The sequence below is a fragment of the Manis pentadactyla genome, chromosome 5 (genome assembly GCF_030020395.1).
Source record: "Manis pentadactyla isolate mManPen7 chromosome 5, mManPen7.hap1, whole genome shotgun sequence".
NCBI lineage: Eukaryota > Metazoa > Chordata > Mammalia > Pholidota > Manidae > Manis > Manis pentadactyla.
Genome location: NC_080023.1, coordinates 35,040,001 through 35,063,064, shown reverse-complemented (window position 1 = coordinate 35,063,064; position 23,064 = coordinate 35,040,001). Strand labels below are relative to the sequence as shown.

At 37.8% G+C, this 23,064-nt stretch overlaps 1 protein-coding gene and 1 long non-coding RNA gene across 4 annotated transcripts in view; one reads left to right on the top strand and one right to left on the bottom strand.

The window, feature by feature from the left end:
• The window catches only part of TMEM33 (transmembrane protein 33), a 40,454-nt gene extending 40,213 nt beyond the window's left edge, over window positions 1-241 (bottom strand). Inside the window, exon 1 of one of the 2 annotated variants that reach the window (XM_057502183.1) lies at window positions 119-241. The gene's annotated coding sequence lies outside the window, so the exon portion shown is untranslated. The remainder of the gene's footprint in view (window positions 1-118) is intronic. The other variant, XM_036908582.2, reaches the window with a different exon arrangement.
• Window positions 242-370: 129 nt separating this feature from the next.
• Window positions 371-23,064, top strand: part of LOC118924083 (uncharacterized) — a 35,973-nt gene continuing 13,279 nt past the window's right edge. The window contains exons 1-3 of one of the 2 annotated variants that reach the window (XR_005029450.2): window positions 371-719; window positions 4,400-4,523; window positions 7,094-7,734. This is a non-coding gene — a long non-coding RNA (uncharacterized LOC118924083). Of the gene's footprint in view, window positions 720-4,399; window positions 4,524-7,093; window positions 7,735-23,064 lie in introns of those variants that run through there. The other variant, XR_005029451.2, reaches the window with a different exon arrangement.

The window sequence follows — 23,064 nt, the reverse complement described above, 5'->3', positions numbered from 1 at the left end:
TGTCGTAGACCACAAGCCCACCGCGCCTGCGGACACTCCGAACCTCCACTGAGGAAAGGTCTTGCCCGTTCCAACACAGCGGACTGCCCCGGGAACACAAGCAGGGGCCGGCTCTTACCTCTGCTGCCCCGCCAGCAGCAAAACTGGTTTCCAGAAAGACCGGAAGGAAGGCGGAGCGTCGGAGCAAAGGCCGACTTAAGACCGCCAGTTCCAGGTTGTTGCCGAGCCGGAAGTGCTCCTTTCACTTCCGTGGAGAAAAGACGGTGATAAAAAGAGGAAACGGCGAGCGGTGTCCTGAAGCATGATGGGGAGTGTAGTTTTTCTAGTTTCAGCCTCACCTGTCCTGCACGCCGAATGGCCTGCGAGCTTAGCAGCTAGGCTGGCCCCCCAGCTCTTCTCTCAAGTCCAGCTCCCCGATGGTCCTCTCTAACCATGTCCAAACCAGGAAATCTCTCTAATCCCTAAAATGCAAGGCTCAAAAACGTCTTCTTTACCGTTTTCCTCCAGGGACTCTCTAAGCCCTGGGGTTCTATTTCTAAAATTAATTCTTTCAGTAAGCACTTAACGTGACAGACCTCATGCTTGGCACGGAGGATAGAAAGATGAATATGACTGCAGGAGACAGACAAGGTAACAGAAATCACAGCACAGTGCTTGTGTAATACGGACAGAGACAGGGAACACGGATAAGGGGGCCTAAATCAGAAGGGGTCTGTCTGGTAAGTTTTCCCGAAAAAGGTAACTGGCCTTAAATTTTGAAAGACAAGGAGAAGTTGTCTAAATGGAGGTAGGGATTCCAGATAGAGGAGAAAAACAAAGTGCGTGAAGCAACAGAACAGAGTCGGGTCTAGTTCAGTATGACCAGAACGAAGATGCCAGTGCAGGGCGGGGTAGATTAGGCAAGATTTGGAAGAGAGGCAAGCAAGTGTGTGAAAGAAAGGATCTGAACCTGACCCTGAAATCCCGGGAACCATGGTACAGTTTTAAGCAGAAATGTGACATCATGAGATTTAGAAAGATCACTCTGGCATCAGGATAGAGGATGATTAGGGGTAAAACTCAGAAGATTAATTGGGATTAATTTACATAAAGGAGAAAAATAATGAGGTTCTGAACCAAGGCAACGATGGGGGAAGAGGAGAGGAAAGACGACTTGGAAAGACCACCCAAGATTTGGTGACTGACTAGGTATGCGTGTGCTGGAGAGGGAAGGTCATTTGATACTTAGAGAAGAGCTGTAGAGAAGGAAGATTTACAAGAGTGGTAGATTGAGAATAGAATGTGAGGGGATTGTGGAGAGGAAGCTGATTGAAAATATACAGGGCAGCTGGTACATCACTGGAAAACCAGGTACTTGTACTTCTCTGGCTCACATGTGTAGTTTTCCACCAGTATCCATGAACAGAGTCCAGGTGCTGGTCAGCTATAGCTGACAAGTCAAATGACACCTTCTTAAAGCCTTGTGAACTTCTGTTTTTCTAAAGCCATTGCCCAAATTCAGGTCTTCAGGATCTCTAGCTTGGATTACCTAAAGTACCACTCCTCTGCACTCCTCACATTATCATTTACTCCATATTTTTATAGCACTCATCACTCTCTAACATTTCTTATGATTATTTGTCTACCTAGCAGGAGTGTGTATCTAACCTTGGTCTGCCATGACAAATACCATAGGCTGGGTAGCTTAAACAACAGAAATTTATTTCTCATTTTTTGGAGGCTGGGAAGTCCAAGATCCAGGTGCTGGCTGGTATGTTTCATCCTTAGGCCTCTTCTCTCGACTTGTAAGAGGCCACCATGTCATCATGTGCTTTCTCCAGTGGGGGCATGTGTGAAGAGAGGGAGGAAGAGACAGAGATCTCTCTTTTTAAATAAGGCCACCCAGTCCAATGGGACTAGGGCCCCACTCTTACAACCTCATTTACACTTAATTATCTCCTTAATGACTGTATCTCCAAATATAGATATTGGGGGTTAGAGCTTCAACATATGAATTTTGGAGGGACACAACTCAGTCATACATATACATGTATGTTTATGTATGTGTGTGAATGTTATGGATTTAAAGAATACTCTTATTACAAAAATATTAAAATATAAAATATCCTTTATTGTAAATTCCATGTAGCCAATTGACTTTCACAAAATACTTTTGTTGATTTTTGCTGAACTCTTGTATCCATAGCAATGTATCATTGCAGCTGATGAATGTGTGTAATTCCATGAATGTTGCTTGATATTTAAGTTAAGGAATAGGATGTAAGTGAAATAACTAAGGCATATGTTGAAACTTCACCCTTTCAACAATATTATAGTTAACTTCTTCAATGAATTGAATAGTTTTTGAATACTGGAAGAATATTTACTCAACTTTTAAATGCTATTGACAGTGTAACAACTACAGACCTAACACACTTTTAAGTTTAATCCATATTAACATGCTGTCCATCATTTTAAGTCTAAACAATCAACAGAACAATAAATCAAGCCCTGACCTGTAGCATTTGCTGACATTTCTATGATGTAAATGCTCTCACCATGACCTATTTCAAACAACCAACATGATATCACCGAATGTAGAGTTGGAAAGAGATGTACACAGCACACTGTTATATAATATTTCTATTATGCAGATATAATAAACATAACCTCAAGAGTATAGATAATAGTAACATGTAGTAAAAATAATTAGGAAGTAAAGAATTTTTAATATTATCTGGGGTTACTATAACAGTAAATTTATAAAATTTAATTTTCTATAATGGCTATGCATAACAACCAGCTCACAAAATTCTTAAAAATGAAACAGTTGGGTCTTGGAAGCCAATACGAGCTGGCTTTAGCATACCACATTGTTCAAGATATAGTCCCAACCCTTCTCTCCACTTCCTTTAGGTCTAGGAATTTTCCTTAAACTTTAATGCCTACTTAATCCCACTAACCGGTAACACTATCACCAATCTCTTCTTTTCCCATCAGAAAAATCCCTCATTGGAATCCCTGAATTTATTCCTATTATATTAGAGAATTTATCTAATCCTTTCTTTTATTATGATTCAATGACTTTATATTCTCAAGGGTCTTAAGTTTCAGGAAGCAAACATGAGAAACCATTAACAATGGGAAATAAAGAAAGTGGAAGACTTTTGGTTAAGAATCTTATTTACTATATTTATATTTTTTTAATGTTTCTAATTATTTAATTTTAAAATAAATATACTAAAAACTGGTCAGGAAGTAATACTAATAATAGAAAGACTCATCAGTGAATGTTAAAGCCATTGGGCAAAATGTTGATGAGGGATACAATATTTTTTTAAATCTTTTTTTTGATTGAAGTATCATTGATATACAAACTTATACTAGTTTCAAATATACAACACAGTGGTTCAACAGTTACCCATATTATTAAATCCTCACCCCCACTAGTGCAGTTACTATCTGTCAATATAAAAAGATGTTACAGAATCACTGGTTATATTCTCCATGCAGTACTACTATCCCTGTGACCAACTTACATAATTGAGAATTTTTTGCCCCTTTATACCCCTCACTCTCCCTACCTACCCACCTCAACTCTCCCCCACGGTAACCATCAGTCTCTTCTCAGTGTCTATGAGTCTACCACTATTCATTTTTTTTTATATTCCACAAATAAGTAAAATCATATGGCATTGTCCTTCTCTGCTGGCTTATTTCACTTAGCCCTCTAGGTTCATCCATGTTGTTGCAAATGGCAAGATTTCTTTTTTGTTATGGCTGAATAATATTGCATTGTGTATTCATCTGTTTCCATTGTGTATGCATCTTAATGCATTCATCTGTTGATGGACACTCAGGTTGCTTCCATATCACAGCTATTGCAAACAGTGTGGCGATAAACAGAGGGGTGCATGTATCTTTTTGAATCAGGGATTTTGTTTTCTTTGGGTAAACTCCTAGTAGTGGAATTACTGGGTCAAGTGGTACTCCTATTTTTAGTTTTTTGACAGGTGCATCAATTTGCAGTCCCACCAACAGTGTAGTGGGGTTCCTATTTCCCTGCATTCTTGCCAGCATTTGTTGTTTCTTGCCTTTTGGTTAATGGCCATTCTAACTGGTGTGAAGTGATATTTCATTGTAGTTTTGATTTGCATTGAGGCATGCATATTGAAACAGTTTCAAAGTATTACTCCAGAGATTTTTTTTTTTTTTTACTAATTACAAAAAGAAACAAGAATCTTTTCCATGGAGCAACATGGCAGTTAAAACCTTAACTAAGAGATAAAAATTTAGTATCACAAATATACTGGGTTATCCTTACACTGTATCCTGATGTGATGTGTTATATTATTCACAACATTCCCTATAAGAAATTCTTGGCGGAGTATTTACTCTGAATCTCATAAACCTCTTCTAGACCCAACTTCCAGTTTACAGAAAATGTGAAGAGACAAAGTAAGAAGTTAAACACCACAATATGACAAAAGTCAAAATGTGGGATGGGACCCTCTAAAAAATACCTGGCCTGAACTCTTCAAAAAGTATTACTATAAAAGGTGGGAGAGCTATTTCAAATTAGAAGAATATACAAAGTTGTAACAACCAAGTGCATCATTTGACTGCCTAGATTCTAGATTGGGAAACAGTAATAAGAGAAATTTTGGGGACAATTATAGACATTTGATTAGGAGATAGATATTGGATAATGTGGATATTGTTAATTTTTTGAGGGATGTAGAATTTAGAGGTAAAGTTTCAGGGTGTCTGCAACCTACATTCAGAGTTTCAGCAAAAAAATTAAAAAGTGTATCTAAACAGATGGACTGACAAATAGAGAACACAAAATCAAATGTAGCAAAATATCAATAATTTTTAATCCAGGTGAAAGATTTATGAGTGCTCCTTCTATCATTCTCTCATCTCATCCAGGATTACCTTCTCTATATTGAAATGTTTAGAAGAGAACAGAAGGAATTTTATTATCAGTGTTTTTTGAGAAGCCTTATCAGCCCAGAGATGGCACCAAATAAATTTATATAACATACTTTACAAACTAGCCCTTATTTTCCATTAGTTCCCCCATATATTTGCCTTCCTACAAAATGTTGTTCTGGAAACTCAAAGTCCTTTTCCTTTATTTTGTCACCTTTCTAAAGATGTATTGTTCTTTTGTTAAGATGCTACATAAGCCCAAGTTCTAACCACCCCTTTGAGTACTCCTTGCTGGGCACTCCCATGTATATACATCATACATATGTTAATTAGTATCTGTTTTTGCTTGTTAATTTGTTGTTTATTGGTCTAATATACAAGGTGCCAGCCAATGAACGTAAGATGAGTAAAGGAAGAAATAATTTTTTCTTCGCTTACAAATGTCCAAAAGGATTTGTTACACAGTTGTTAAAACAGTTTTTCTCAACATCTAAACTGATATCTCAAATTGCCCTTTTGTTTGATGCCCTGGAAAATTTGACAGCTACTGAGATTTAGAAGGTTGAGAGGGATGCCTTTCAAAATGTGAAAACGGAGGTGGGAAAGAACCAGTGTGACAAGTTCTCAGAAGATAATTTTAGGAAAGCAAATATGTAGAAGTTAATGACTTTGATTCATGCCATAAAATTTTCAGTGCCAGTACACACTTTTGAAAGTCTTTTTGTACTCCCAGAGGTAAATGTATCACAGAAGTTAATCTTTTGCTATATTTACTTTAGGTTTTTTTTAATCAAACAATACATACAGTTGAAACCCATCCCATTCCATTATCCTAACTATTCAAAACTACCTCTTCACTGAAGTTACTATATTTTTTTCTGCTCATGCTTTTCTACTTTTATTACATATGTATTCATCACCTACATACATACACAATAAACAATATATAGTTTTGTATCCTTTTGCATTTTTAATAGATGCTACTCTTGTTGGAACCTACGTTTTTTAGTCAACATTGTATTTAGATGTTCCACACCAACACACCTAGGTTTAGTTCATTTATTTTAATTATCCTATAGTATTCTACTTATGAATTATCAAAATAAATTTATTTTGTATCTTAATAGATATTTCATTTTTTACCTTTAAAATCAATTCTGCAATGAACAGCTTTGCATGAGAGTTTACTTAGAATAAATACTTAGAAGTGGAATGAATAGGGTATAAGGTATCTTCAATTTTACATATCAAAATAATTGTAAATTTGTTCCCCTAAGTGGCTGTACTTAGTTTATGAGAATATCTCTAATAGCTGCCAACATTTGTTATTTTTAGTTCTTACCAATTTTATGTTTATGAAATGGTGTATCACTATTGTTTTAATGTGCATTTTCCTGTGTAGCAGTGAGGTTCAGCATCCTTTCACAACATTTTAGGTGTTGGTTTATCTTTTATCATTATCCATTATTATTGGTTTATTGGAATTTTTAAAATTGTGTTTGTGTTTGATACTAGTCCTTTGTCATGAGTAGAAAATTTCCTTTTCCCTTTCAAAACTGAATTTAAAAAGTAAGTGACTTATATGCGGGAAGGATGAAGGAACAATCTGTCCCACAACCTTCGACCTCAAACTTAACTAGAAACTGCCAGGCCATGGCTTTGTGAAGATAAATGAAAGTGGTGCACAAAGCAGGTTGCTTTCCAAATGGCTCGTGGTTTGCTTGCCTAATTTATGAAAGATGATACTCCCCATTAAAACTCTTTTTAATAAGTTGATTCCGTTTTGCTGACTGAATCAACTTAATCACATTATTCTAATAATCGAGTTATTTTGATTTCATTCTCTTTGCTTCTTCTTCATTCCCAAATGTGCTGAAGAGAGACTGAAGAGACCACAGATACAGGCATACAGCAGAGGTTCTAGGAAGGTTTCAAAGAAGAAACCACTTGTTTTGAATGGATAAAAATAAGAGGATAACAACTTATAAGAGTTATACTATAGTTATTCTTACAAATATAATTCTTACAAAACACTCACTTTCAATAACAGCTAGATTTTCTTCATCCATTACCCTTTGTAAGGTACTACCTGATTCCAATTGATTTTTGACCAAATAATCTGGAGCATAAGCATCTCAAAGATAGACTGTGTTTTCTGTATTTCTGTGTCATTCCCCAGGCTTCAAGCAAAACTATAGATGTTGATGTGGATCCCAAGAGAGTGTTTTCAAGCAATCTGGGGACAGTGAAAAGATACTGAGGTCACAGTGGAAGAAGCTGAAGCAATTCTGCAGAAATACTTGGTTTTGTAAGAGCTTTCAGTGGTTAGTGTTAACTACTGAATGCAGTGACATCTATCATTTTTCTTCTGCAAGAAGCACTGTGAATCATTTTATGTTTTGTGTTATATATAGATGTTACCCTCCTTCCCCCCTTCTTTTAGTATCTGTTTAACAATTTGAAAATGTTTTCTCCTAGTGTGTTTCTTTACTTTCTTCTTTGGTCCATCTGTTTGGCAGTAGTAAATTTATTAAACAAGGAGACCATTAGACTGACATGGTTCTAATACCTTATCAGCCTACTAAGTAATCCAAAACCTAAGCATATAAATGCCTCAAGGTTAAGAAAGCAAAACCTAAGCACGACCAGTCACAAACAGCCAACTAGACTTTTACAAATAAAGTAAATGTTTAGGCTACAGCCAATCAAATAATTGCCTTGCTTTGCTTCTGCCTTTTCTCTATAAAAATCTTTCTCCTAACTCAGATTTCTAACCACTTCTTGTTTGGCACTGCCTGATTCCAATTGATTTTTGACCAAATAAACTCAAATATTTTAATTTGCTTTAGTTTGTTCTTTCACAGTAGTGAGATAACTTATCAAATATTCATGGTTGTCTTAGGACTCTTGATTACAAGTAGCAGAAATTAACCCCAAACAGACTTATAGGGGGAAAGGGGCAAAATAATTGACTACTTTGAAAAGAACAGAGGAAAGATGACTTTGTAATAGGCATGACTGAACTTGAGTACAAACAATATCAAAGGAATCTGGGTTCTCTTTTCTGCTCCCCACTGAGCTGACTTCATTGTCAAGCTGATTCTCCTTCAGTTCTAGTCCATATCCCACCAGGTTAGGAAGAGCAGCTTGTAGAAAGTACTTCTTGCCCCATACTTTGAAATAATGATCCAAATTTGATTCTCAGTGGTCAAATCTTGTCTCATAAATTCTTAAACTAGTCCTTGAGACAGATGTGTCAAGCTTGGGTCATTCACCTACTCTTGTTCAAAATGAGTAGTAAAAGGACTATGTGTGAAATCAGCCTCATCTGAAACTCTTAAGTGTGTTGCTATGAAAAGAATGAGGTATGAACGCCAGGAAAGCAAAAACGATATAATTCCACTTCAGTCATCATTTTTCATCTGATGCTTTTTATATATATTTTTTTCAGTACCTATCAAACAATTTCTACTTCATAAAAGTTTCCAAGGGGTGAGGGTCAATGTCTAAGTGTTATCCAGCCTACTTAAATTGAAGGAAAAGAAATTCTGCTGTGACACAAGCCCCAAAGCTGAAGCAGTTGGCTACTATGAGGCCATTACTCCTTTTGGCTAGAAATTGGCTGATGGAGCAAGAATTGATTCCAGAGTTATTGATGATTTGGCTCTCCCCGATTTTCAAGGGGGATTCTACTGAACCATCAAGTCATCAATTGGCTCATTTCTTCTTCCATCAGTGATTAATGACCCTGTGGTTGGATAGGACATCTTTGCAATTGCTAAGTGCTGAGTCATTTGTCTCATTAGGAATACATTTCTACTTTTATTTGCTGCCCAAAAAGTAAGCTCCCTAAGCTCTGCAGATACAGCATGAGTATGAGGTCTTAATTATGCATATGTGTATGTGCCTTTGTCTTTGACTAGCATATTTTTAAACTCTAGAAATTGTAGATAACTGATAGCAATGCAACTAAATTCTTGTCTACCATGTTAGTTTTCTACTATTGCTACTTTAAAAAATCACCGTAAACTTGGTGCTTTAAAATAACTTTACTATCTTACAGTTCTGGAGGCCAGAAAATCCCACACAGGTCTCAGTGGGCTAAGATCAAGGTATCTGTAGGGCTCCTTTCCTTTCTGGCGGCTGAAGGAGAAAATTCATTTCCTTGCCTTTTCCAGCTTTTAGAGGCCACCCTATTCCTGACAGTTCCCTCATTATTTTTGAGCTATGTAAAGTTTTGGACATGTGTTAATTTTGTACATAACATAAAACAATTTATTATTTGTTAAAATTACATATCTATAATATGTCATTATTTTACCTTGTTTTGAAAATTTGTTAGAAACTTAGCTACTAGAGATAGAAATATGTATATACACTAGATATATGTTCTTGGGCTTCAGAAAACGAGGATACTCCCACTTCCATCTTACAAATTTCACTGTAGGCAGGAGATAGATCTGGCTGGGACTGTAATGCCTACAGTTGAAAGTCAGAGATCATGTTACTTCCCCTGACATTTGAAACTCAGGTTTGTGTCTCAATTCAAGAGAATTGTTCAAAATCACTTGTTCATTATCCTCTCTGGATCCCAGAAGCTTTACAATCTACTTTTGAAAAAGAAAGCTGACAATTTGCTGCCACCCTACCTCCAGTCACTGATCCACAGATAGTGTTTTTGCAGGATCAGCATTTCTGCGTAAGAGTGTAAAGTATCCAGTTCTCTTCACAATGAAGTTGGAGAGTTCTCTGTTCTGCACCCGTAGCAGTTTCTTTTACCTCAATCATTCAACTCAACCTGACAGAGTAACTTACGATAAACTTTACCTTACGTATTGAAACAGTCCAATAGATCAAAATTTCCAGTTGTCTAGAAGAAACAAGGAAATAAGAAACAATGATGCTTCCTTATTGCCCATCTAAATCCTTTTCATCTGCTACTTTATCACAGAGGAGCTGGCCAATAGCTCTATAGATCAATAGCTCTATAGATCGCTGTGCTGTAATTATAATAGAATTTCAGTAAAATGAAATGTAAATAATAATAATAAGTAATAATAAAAATGATAATAAAATAGGTAGCACATAATAGGATTTGTAGGTTTTTTAGGAACCTGAAAAAGTCCATTTTGGGTGCTGGGTTTATCCTTTTTATCAAAGTCTAAAGGAATAATTTTTATACTTATTTCTCTATAATCTACATATTTTCTCTCCTTAGTGAAAAAAATTATTTGCATTTCAAATGATAGATGTATTATACTTAAATATTTTTCATTATGAAAATAACACATGCTTATATTAGAAACTCTGGAAAAAAATTTTTAAATAAGAGGAAAATTTATTCATAGTGTAACCACCCAGACAATCATTGGCTTTTATTAATGCCTATGTTTTTGTTGGACTTTTTCTTATATTGTAATGATCATTCATATATAAAACTTTTTATACTGCTCTTTCACTTAATATAATTAAGCAATTCCTGTGTCATTATGACATAATTTTTATTGGCTACATAATATTTCACCAGGTAGGTATTCCATAATTTCAGTAACATTTGCATATGTGTTACCTTGATGGCTGTAACAGAGGTTTGACTATTATGGTGATTTCAAAGACATTTATCAATTTTTTATTACTCCTTCTGATTATTAAACAATTCATATAAGTTATGAAGAACAAAATTCAGGACTTATAACATTTTCAAAATATAAAATTCATATTTCTTTATTTAAAAAGTTTTACAATGAGAACTTAAAAAAAACCATAAAACTTGATACAAATCACTAGATTTGTCCATGAATTCACCTACAATTTTAATAGCCATCCTAATGGGTGTGAAGTGGTATCTCAGTGTGACTTTGATTTACATTTTTTTAAGGATTAGTGATGTCAAGTGTCTTTTCATGTGTTTGTTAGCCATTTATATTAATTAATAACTTTTTTTAAAGAATGTTCCCAAACATTTATGAGCCTCAAGCCCCTTAAAACCTGGTCTTCATTCATTTATGCAACAATATTTGTGGCACACCTACTATGTTTCAGGCCCTGCTTGGTGCTGGGAACACAAGCAGTGAGCAAATCAGACCAGACTACATCATACAATCTCTAACTAGAGTTTCACAGTCTCTCCTGAGGAAGTGCATCAACTTTTGGCCTCACCTGCCAAACTGGAGTTGCTTAACCTCAGTTCTGGGGCAGGTGAGAAAACAGCTGCCATACTGTCCCTAGTTTTTGGCCACCTTCTTGGGGAAGACTTTCTTCTCACGCATGATACGTACATATCCCTCAAGGGTCAGCTGCGGTCTGCTCTGTGTTGTTTCATTCTGATACCTAGGCTACAAGAGCTGCCTCTGTATGGGACATATGGTCTTGTGGCACAGGGAAAAGAGAGTTCGTAGATAGTGGTTCTGTGCCATATTCCTCCATGTGCTATTTTTAAATGTTTATTGTTTGGGAGTTGGAACCAAGGATGAGCTTCAAACTCCAAAAGAAATCGCTGTTTCAGTTTTCATATTCTCCTTTATCATAAAAGTTCCTGCAGGACAAAGAACTTTTTTAAATAAGAAAGTTAAAAAATACCTTTGTGTGCTCTTGAGTGTTGTTCAGTGTATTTCAGTATACTTAGCATAGTTATTATTTCTTGATATTCAGCCAGTTTTAGGCTGAAGAAATAATCATGTTATATTAAGTGTGGTTATAAACAAATTGTCTTCAGCACCACTTCCTTTAATGTATATATTATAAGTTTGGTGTCACTTTTGGATGAAAGGAAAGAAACATTCACCTTCTCTCTTGAAATAGTAAGTAGTAGGGTCCATGTAGACATTGATGAAACTATTCTATCATCACAAATCACCCATAGCATCATAAGACAAAGTTTCCAGTGTCAGCAAGATGAAGAGATCGTCATTAACTGTGAAACAAAGAAAACTAAAAACAACAACAAATACTAAGCTGATGGTTCTCTAATTTTTATGTGTTAGATATTAAATGAAGCCATGCAGCAGATCAGTTTGTTGTCCTTAACCCAGGGGAATGCTTTGTGGTTAATTTATGTTGGTAGGTCCCTATTTAGATATGCTTATTCCCCTAACCCATACCACAGAGCTGGGCACATAGTGTGCAGTCTGTAAATACTTGCTGAATTGAATTAAAGTTAGCCATCTGGAAGCCCACGATGTGTGTGTCAAAGGGGAGTAGACACTGGAGAAGCCAGGACAGTTGGGATCGCACGGAAAAACTCTTCACAGAATGGTAAGAATCCTGCAGACATTCACACTGAATGATGAGCTGACTTTAAAGGTCTCCCAGGAATCCTGAACTTCAAAATAGATATCACATAAGAATGATAAAAGCATTCATAGCCAATACAGTGAGTTTAAAAATCTTCAATATTAAAACACTATGTGTTTTATTTTGCAGATTCAAAGAAAGTTTTTCTCCATCTGGTCTTTACCTAGCAGTGATTTTAGTATTATCCTGTTCAGATGCCTATTTTCTTCAGAAGTAACACAATGGTGTGAAGTAGTTTATGTAAGTTCCCAGAAGGGACACAAATTACTCCACCAGCTGTGTTCCCTCCTGTCAGGAAAAAGAGACTCCAATATATTTCTTGTCTAAAACAAATCTCAGAGGGCTGTAACACACTAACACAGAAGAGAGAATGCAATTACGATTCAACTATTTGCTCTCATGAAAAGCGTCAATAGTTGGTAATGTTTAAAATTCACAGGATGTCAGCAATAACAGAGTTCTAGAATGATCTAGCACAGGGCCTCTGCTTTTACAAATGGGACAACTATGGAGGAGAGAAGTAAGGAGAGTCAAGCCTTCAATCTCATGTGATCTGACAGTATCTTACAGCTCCCTGTCAAGAAAGTCCTTCCAACCAACAGTGCTTCCTGACTTCATGAGGGGAACACATTCTTAAAACATGACTGGAACATTGAAATATCACCAGTGCCCTTTTTCCACCATCCTTCTTCGCTCATGAGTTATTTAGCACCCTATTAATTATAGTACAGTCCAAAGAGTTCTGGAACTTGCATGCACAACTCAGGTTCTTAGAAAAGGGACACAAATGGTCACATATATATATATACACACACACACACACATCTGTGGACATTCACACATCCATACATGTATACATGTGTACATTTATAAATACACACATCTTTATGCAACGCCATATATGTAAATATGTCAGCTAATACACAGAGAGACATCGTCGATAGTTAAATTGCATTAATAGCATATCTACATACTATAACATAACCACTGTAAAACGTATTGGAAAAGAGAAGGGCACATTTTCTACTTATCCATATTTCAAAGTGTTTCTGAGAATTCTATCACTCTGTGCTTCTGTTAGGCTCAGCTGTCAATTCTGTAGTAATAAGCTTTAGGTCAGTCACACTAATGAGAAATGATCCAACCTGAGGTGTGTTTTAATGCAAATAATCCAAAACAGTTCATGAGAACATCACCTTGTACAGTAGTTATCTCCTGTGGAGTGTTAGTGATAAGTGCTAGATTAATTATTCTTCTAATGCTTTTTTTTTTTTTAAAGAGAAAGGAAGTGGGTATGTTCATAGGCCTGTGAAACACATCAAGGTCCAGACAATGAGGAAGCTATCAGGACATGAACGCCACATGAATTGGATCTGCTTCACAGTATTTGCCTGAATTATGATGATTTCTTGTGCAATGTGGGTTTTTTTTGCCTTTTGGAGGCAATAATGATTTTTGCCACTAATATGGTTCTTTTCAGTATGATACAAATATTCTGGTATGTATTAGCTCAGACTGTATGTGTTTGTATTATTATCAAGAAAGAACCATGTTACTGAGGAAAGCATTAGTGTTTAAGATTAGTGATTTGATTCTTGAATGTGGAACATTAGTGACATGATTAAGTGGTCTTAGGACCTCATCCAAACCTAATTATCTCTCAAATACTCTGTCTCCAAATATTATCACATAGAGGTTAGGCTTTGACTTAGGGATTTGAGGGAACATGGTTCAGTCCATAGCTATCAGGAAATTATGTGTACCAGGTTTTTCTTTCTTCCGAATATTTATAGATGATGCCAAGGTCACGAAATGTACCCACGTGCTCCCTAAATCTTAGCTTTTCTTGCTATTCCTAACATGATACTGCCTCTTCTTGGGGCTTTGCTAAATCACATTCCAGCTTTCCTCCCAAATTGTTGGATCAAAATTTTCTTCTAAGAGATAGTTTTAACCAGATAATTGATGTTAACTACTATGCAAATATTCATAAACTTTTAAATAGAGAATAATTGTTGTTATAGGTTGAATTGTGTCACACCTCCCGCATACACACACAAAACAAATATATATATATTGAAGTCCTAACCCCCAGTATTTCAGAATGTGGCCTTGCTTGGAAATAGGGTTGGTGCAGATGTAATTAGTTAAGTAAGGTCTTACTGAGTGCAGGGACCCATAATCCAGAATGGCCAGTGTTTTTATAAGACGACCATGTGAAGACAGAAATGCAGGGAGAAGGCCCTGTGAGGACAGAGGCTGGAGTGACGCATCCGTAAGCCAAAGAATGACAGAAATTCTGCCAGACCACCAGCAGTTAGGAAGAGGCAAAGATATCCCTACAGGATTCAGAGGGAGCATTGCCTAGCCTGGATTTCAGACTACTAGCTTCCGTAACTAGGACATCACAGGTTTCTGTTGTTTTAAGCCACCCACTGTGTAGTACTTTATTATGGCAGCCCTACAAAATGGATAGTTTTCTATCTTCTGGAATTGGACCTTAATCAACTAGTTAGAAGGATTTTATGTCATTATTTTAAGCTTGTGTTCACCTTCTTTTTCACATATGGTGAGAACACAGAAGGTAATCAGAATTTACTCTTTATTTTTAACATTCAGAGCTGGCAAAGTGAGTCACAGCAAGTAAAATCCAAACAATGATGAAGGTAAGCATCTTGTTTTATTTAATCCAAGAAAATAAAGAGAGCATTTGCTATAGACTGTGGCTTATTGCCAGAGCAGTTGTTGCAAAAATAGTTGTAAGTACATTAAAAATGACATTTACAGAATCACCTATCAGATTATTTGTGGAATACATTTAAAATGAAATTTTCACTCCCAACTCCAACATCCAAAAACGTTATTATTATTGGTTGCAATATTAATTATGCAAAGTAGATGAAAGACAGCAGACTTGCAAATAAATTGCCAATTTAGATAGAAACTACTCACTCTGAAACATCTAAGCGGTATCTTTGAAGTACTACTTGCTTCGAATACAGGAAGAATATTGGAGATCCATAGAGATTTCTAAAGCCCTTAAAATAATTTTTGAAGTTAAAATATTTCTTTACATCCTGTTATATCATAAAACAGAACATACTCTCTATTGACTTTTATGGAAAAATCCAAGAATGCCCAAGTCAAGTTCTTTTATGTATAAATAACCTCTCTGTTCAATACTGAAAAAGACGAAGCCCTAAAGGGAGAAATAGTTTGCAGAATAAACAAGACCTAATTGAGGTATGACTTGCTGGTTAGCACTCATTCACCTGGAAATGGAAGAGAATGGAGATTATAGTAACATGTTTTACCCCCAAAAATACTCATTGATAATAGAATGCTGTGAAGGTATGGTCAGGGTAATAAATGATAGAGAATATGCACACATACTCTCTTTTCACAAATTCTAAGGGCATATGATCTTCTCTCCTTGGAAGACAAATTTGATCTAGCACCTACTATGTGCTGGGAACACATGTGCATTGAAATAATCAATGGCCTGACTTTCATGGAGCTTACGTTATATAGAAGGGGAGGCAAAAAATAAATATATGTTCTGCTGAGATAGGTTCTGTCAAGTTGTGTGAAGACTTTATCTTTGCAACTGATTGTGAATTGTATCATATGAGGAAGTGAATTTGATTGTTTCATCAAATCTATAAATTCAGGACCATATTTTAAAGTCTGTCTCTTCTTGGGTCACTATGGCAACAGTGGGGTGTTATTTACTGCTGGTGCAGTTTGGTGGGTAGCTTAACTTAAAAGAAATAGCTGTGGATATTCCTGATGATTCTTTTTGTCAAACAGAAGTTCTTTCCACCCTCAACAAATATGGACACCTGCTTTTTGTTTTGGGGCCTCTCTTGTTCGCACCACCCCATACCATTCAGCATTCTGATGATGTAGAGTAGATACATTTTGGAGTCCAAGAAAGCACTACATGAATGCAAGTTCAACAATCACTTTTCCCATAACAGAACAAAAGAGTATGGGCCCTTCGTCTACCTCTTACAGTGCCATGGAAAGCACACTGGGAGAAAACACCTTGAGTTTCAGTTATCTCATACAAGGCTCTCCTCATTTTCCTTAACATTTCTTCTTACAGATGTTCTGATAGGCTGTCAGACTTCAATCCTAGCTCCCCACAATCACAGAATAAGGTCCAGGAAATCACTAATAACTGAATGCTCAATAATTTATGTAAGATCACTTGGTCTTTATATAAAGGGAAAGCTCAATACTGAAATTCCTGCAGGCATACTCTCCAGTCCCCAATACACTGAAAGTGTCAGGAGTCTCAGTTGCAAGCAAGATAAAGCAAATATGGCTGTTTGGAGGAAAAAAGAAAGCAATTAAAGGATATTGAATAGTCCCCCTGAAGAACAAAGCTTGGAGGCTACACAGCTGGAACTGTGCCCCAGATCAGGGTCTGGAAGTGGTCCCGTGAAGCCACCACTGCTGCCATATGGGGCCCAGACACCACAACTTGAAACACCTGCAGCACGCACACAGAACAGGGCAACCTGGGCATAAACCACAGATGCAGACAGCTCTTCACACCACCTGTATCTGCCACCTCTGCTGCCACTCTCTGTAGTGGAGTTTCTCCCCAGAGCTGCTTCCTTCAGCACTAGCTTCCAGAAGTGACTCCACTGCTTTCCTGGCCTGGACTTCGAGAGAGGCTGGGAAAATGAGTATTTGACATGTTTAGATTCCAGGGTAGGTTATGCCTCCAGCCAAGGAAGGGGATTCCCATGTGATGGTAAATATCTTCCTCACTGACTAGTTGGAAACTGAATCACCATGCCTCCATGAACAAGCTGGTGAGCTAGGAATGGGCTTGAGACTTTTGCTCCCTCTGGCAAAACAAGCCAGCTCTGGGCAGAGGGCAACTGCTCTCCCTACTGCTTCCCTCACTTGGCCTTCCAAGCAGCTAAACACAACCCATGACTTAATATGCAACTTGGAGTTGTCCAGTCCTATGCCTTGACTCGAGCTGTGCCCACTGCCTGGAAGGCCTTCTGCCCCTTAACCACCTGTCCGACCCACGTGGCCTGACTCCAGTGCCACTTCCTCCAGGAAACCTAGAAATTAATTTGCAAAGGAGACTTACTGTGGCCTAATTCCCAGACGGGAACTACTGACTCTCTGACTCCCTATCTGCAGTTACCTTCCCTGGCACTCACCTACCTTGAAGTGCTGTGGCTTGTAAATGCACCCAGTGTTCAGGGGAGACTCCAGAACCTTCTACGAGGAGCTAGTGCAGGGGTCCAGGGGTGGGGGGGTGGCAGTGTGGAGGCTGGAGCTGTGTCTGCCTCACTCTCTACGTGACACAGAGACACTGTCGATCTCATTACAAAAACAGGGGTTCTGTGGGAGCTCAGTGTGCCCCCTTTCCCCAGCAGCCGCCTCTCAGCTCTTGCATAGGGTTCGGAGCCCAGGCTCTGTGGCCAGCCCTTTGTCTCTTCCCATTGTGTGAGCTTCCTGGGTGCGCAGTGCTGGCCAGTGACTGATCACGTACTTCACAGGGTCACTATGGAGTAACTGCGTTAATACTTGTGCTAACAATGAGGGGACCTGGAGCCCCAAGTTTGGTGTAATTAGTACAGTCTTCCAGAGGCAGAGGCCGTCTTGGCTCTCCTTTGCATTTGCCTCTGCCCAGCCCAGGGCCTTGCTGTAGGAGAGGTGGGTCAAGTCAGCTGAAGTGAGATTTAGCATCTGGAGGGATTTGGGGGGTATCGCGGGAGGCAGAGTAGCATATGTCAGTACAACATGGTGACAGTGATAAGAATTCTGAGGCAGCTTCAGGAGCAAAAAAGTTTGGAGGTGGAGATCAGACTATATGCAAAATATCAAATAAGTGATCTTGGAAGGAAAAAAAAGTGTTCACCTGGTCCAAAGAACTTTTTGGTCACTTTGATGAGATATCAACTAGAGCCTACTTAATTTTGTTGCCAAGAAACTCATACCTACCCATTTAGTCCTTTCCAAAAATGTCTGTTCATCATACACACTTTTCACGTGCATCCTCAGTGATCACGGAAGATCTTGGTCAAATGCCGATTCGGATTTTATAGATCTGGATGGGATACGAGGGCTGCGATCTCCCAGGCTGTTACTGCAGGTCTGCGAACTACACAGTCAGTAGCAAGGTTATACATCATGGGTGAAGAGGGGGAAATGCATGTAATCTTTCTTTAATCATTGTAAAATAAGCAAGTGTCCAGGAGAGCCCATTTTAACTTGAACTGTTTCAAGATATGTGTGACTGTGGTAGAGTTTCTCCATAGTGTATCCCCATAGCCTCCCCCAGCCAGGTGACAGTGGAGTGGCCATTCACAACTATGTAACTATGTAGAAAAGAAATAGAAAGTATTTATCTAAACCTTGAGACAAATTAATTACAACAAGATGAGTGAAAGCACTTTGACAGGTGGAGAGAATCTGAAGGTTCAGATTAAGTAAATTTTAAAAGTGGATAAAAAAAGGTTATGCTATATTTCTTTAAGAGTCCAGCATAGACCACTGCATCAGAATCATCTGGTATGTTTGTTCAAATGCTGGCTCCTGGACTCCGCCTCAGATGTAATGAATCACAGTGTTTGTAGGGGATTGGGGGAAGGGGAAGATAAGAACCTGCATTTTAATAAGAAAACACTCATCCAAGGAACTGTTAAACATTAAAATTCAAGGAGTACAAATTTAGAGCCTTTGAGGTCTCTAATAAGGCTTTGTATGGCTTGATAATTTCAAAATACCTTGGACTGGTAATGGTGTGAGTGGTGGTAGCCTTAATCCTTATCTTGCTCTAAAATATTCTGTGATTTCAACTTTGCTTTCTGACCTAAATGTACAGGAATCTTTGGGTTCATGTAAATGTCCTTAGACTCAACTGATGATCTGGTCCCATTCTGGATGTTTTTTGTTGATGTTCAGTAAATACTCCTAGTACATATATAAAACAACCAGGTCAATGTCACTTGCACAATTTGTACGTCTAATGGAGTACTGAGTACTCCCCTCCTCTGTATAGCAAATACATAGTCAACTAGATGAAGCAAATTCCCACCAACACGTACAAATCCATAGAGAATACTTCCTTCCCCAAATCCATGGAGAAATAAGAGCATCTAACAGAGAAAGGAAAATGAATTCATGGTATCACTAGGATGAATACCATCCTTGACTAAGTGGCTGCTCAGGGAGAACAATAACCAATTGGGGGTCTTTTTCAGGCTGGGTAAGGTTGTAGCCTCTCCAGCATCCACACTACTGAGCTACAATTGTGTGTGTAATTACGTGGTATCTTAAAGGCATTTTCTGTGCAGTTTTTATCAGAGAACAGCACAAGTTTACCAGAACCAAAAATACTTTTCCTCACATTGTTAAGAGGACTCTCATGCTTTTCATCTATTCTTTAGAAAATGAAAAGCAAATGCCATGTAATCACAATTTCCTGGGATTCTGAAAAACCATCAAAGAGGCACATTGATATCCTCTGAATGGAAACACTGTAGCACGTTTTGGACTGGCTCTGTTGTTGGGGTTCTTGACACTCATATGCTCAAGTCAGAGTTTTCAAAGGTTCCTTTTGTGTCCAAAACACCCAGACGGTCTGATTTCAACCATGCATGTGCTTTCGGGTGAATGCAGATGGTATGGGTTTTTTTCCTTAGGGGGGAAAAAAGAAACCTAATTAAGGCCTTTATTAATTATATCAATTCTTCAGGCTTGACAGTTATTAGAATTTCCTTTTCCTATGTGTGTAAAAATGTAATGTTTTAAAGTTGTATTGTTAACTGAAGTGTTTTCTCTTTCTAGATTTATTAAAAACCAACCAGATACTATGTAAAGTGGGCTTTATTAGAAGCAGGGATAAGCAGGTTTTCTGGCTCTATTACTGTTTAACTGAAGACAAAGTAACACACCTGTATTACTAGATATATTAGACTGTACTTTGAAGCTATGTTATTCTCCTTAGGCACTGAGATAGCTCCCTCTTCCTTGAATCTTCAAAAATATCTTTGAAGAATATGATTTTTTTTCCAATTTTTTAAATTAAGGTATCATTGATATACACTCTTATGAAGGTTTCACATGAAAAACAATGTGGTTACTACATTCACCCATATTATCAAGTCACCTCCCATACCCCATTTAAGTCATTGTCCATCAGTGTAGTAAGATGCCATAGAGTCACTACTTGTCTTCTCTGTGCTACGCTGTTGAAGAACATGATTTTATACAGAATCTTGAAGCAGTTTCCCAGAGTCCCATTGATTCCTAGGAGTATAGTTGTATAGAAACAAAATTGATTTGTGGAGTACTCCCAGACATGTGCAATAGCCAACTTCATTTGTGAGTGCTTATTGTATACTGCGCAGGGAAGCCACACAGTGCCAGACACGAAATGATTCAACCGTGTGGCATGGGAAATGTCAAGACCCCCATTTTTCCATGTAGTAGGAGATGCTTTGGGTTCTCTGAATAGGAAGTGGCCCTTACTACCAAAAGGGAGATCAAGCCCCTTCAAAGATCCTGGGAAGCAGTCTGGTGGGAGGGACAGGGAGTAGCAGTGGCAGCCACAGTCTGCCCTTATCTGGCTGGGTGCAAATATTTTGACAGAAATAACATGGCTCGCCCAGAAAAGAAGTGCTTTAAATATCTGGGCAGGAATTACATGGTTCACCCAGAAGAGGAGTGGGCATGTTTCACAGCCACCTGTGGGAGGGCAAGCCCACCTGATGTTAGAGTTTGTTGTGTAGCTCTCATTCTGGAGTTCAGTAGTTTTCAATAAATCCTTTTGTGACCTTCATGAAGTCTGGTGTCAAAGATCTCCTTTAAGGTGTTTTATCTAGAAATGTGGGCCTGGTTCATCTGACTTGAACAAGAAAAGTTGCCTTGAAAGGATGAAACCTCCCTTACTGAATTGGGTAAAGTCTGTTTTGGTCTGGATGTGCTACACATGATTCAAGGATGTGTGAAAAATCTAAGATGTAATTTTGAATTAAACAGTCAACTGTATTTTGGTTATGTAGGATCTACCATGAAAAAGAAGTGAGTGACAAACTGAGAGCTGAAACAAATTTTTTAAATTACAGTATCATTGATATACAATCTTTGAGTGTTTCACATGGACAACATTGTAGTTTGAATGTGCACCTGTATTATCAAGTCCTCACTCCCCCATTGCAGTCAGTGTCTATTCGTGTAGGAAGATGCTATATAGTCATTACTTGTCTTTTCCATGAGAGCTAAAATTTTTGAAAAAAGACTGAGTAATCTATGCTCACTGAAAAGAGATACTTACTGCACCCCTAATATGTACAATGCTAAGTGTCACAGTGGTGAGTAGAGTGGAAAGTGCAGGAAGGGAAAAGGGGATGGGTCTGCCTCAGGTTAATTTTTACCTCCTGCAACATCTACAGTGATAAGCACAGTCTGATAAGCAGCAATGCTCAGAAGAGAGATCTTGTGCCATTCTGCAGAGTGCTATGACTCGTAAGCAAGGCTATTTAGCATGGGGTTAAGAGCATGCTCTCTGGAACCTGATGACCAGAGTTTCAATTCCAGCTCTGTTATTTCCTAGCTTTGAGGCAGTTTTCAGTTTCTTCACTTGCACAAGAGGGATAGCAGCTATACCTATCTCATAGGTAAAGAAATTAAAGGAATTAAAATACTTAAAGCACTTTGTATCTAAGTTATATAAATATTAGCTATTTTCATCAAATGCTACTGAAATGGATGGTTAGCAGTAAATTAATGACTCTTTGCAAATGATTAATTTATATAAGCAATATCAGTGACTGAGATAACTACTAATTAGAATTCCCACCTGCCCTATCACTCCAGAAAATGGAAATTTACAGTACAAAGGTTAAGAAAGTCTCTGTCCTTGTACTTGAGGATGTTCCAAGAATATCTGGAGGAACCTTAGAATTATATATTTTATTGAATTTTAAATATAATGGATTCGATTCCTATGGTTCATATGAATATAATTCATATTAGGTGAAGGAAAATCATTTGGACTATTTATTACCCAAAGTAGGAAAAGCACGTTTTCATGTGAGCTGACTGTTTCTGTCCACCAGGGGGCAGTCCACACATTAAAAACCAAGGACAAAAACAACAGGAATAAATAAAATCTGCAAATTAAGGAAAAAAAAACACATTTTAAATTAGTTTCAGTTACAATAAACCTTTTCCTAGAGTTCTAGCCATATTGCAAACTGGTTCTTGTTCCTACCCTATGGTATATGGATAATTAAGAGATGGGGAGAAAGCAAGAGGAAGTACAAATCTCCCCTTCAGTCTTAAAGCCCAGCCCTGAAGATAAATGAGGGGCCAAGTACACACCCTATGAAGTGAAATGGACCAACACTGAACTTACCATACAGAACTGAACTGAAGTGCGAGAGAACTAGTGACGATTAGTAGGACATTTAAGGGTTCCAGTACACAGTACATACATGTTCACCACAGGGTGTTTTGTCTCCTGCCCCTTGTAAAATGGGGTGAGAGAAACAGTGGCTATGAATGCAGAATAATAGGAGCTTTCAGTTAAGAAATCCTTGAACTCAGGATTAGTGATATATGTCTTGGTACATTTGAAGAACTTCATATCCAAGTAAGTGGCCGTGTTTCATAAGCCCAGAATTGACATTTAGGCCTAGAATAGATGTGTACCATTACCAGAATATAGAAGCCATACTTAATGACAGAATGAAACTAAACATTTCAAACTCTGAACTTCCTCTGGATTTTGGTGAAGTTAATGCTGCCAGTCCATGGATCACACTTTGTGTAATAATGAAGTAAGGCAGTTGAGTTCAAACATACTGTGCTTTGACA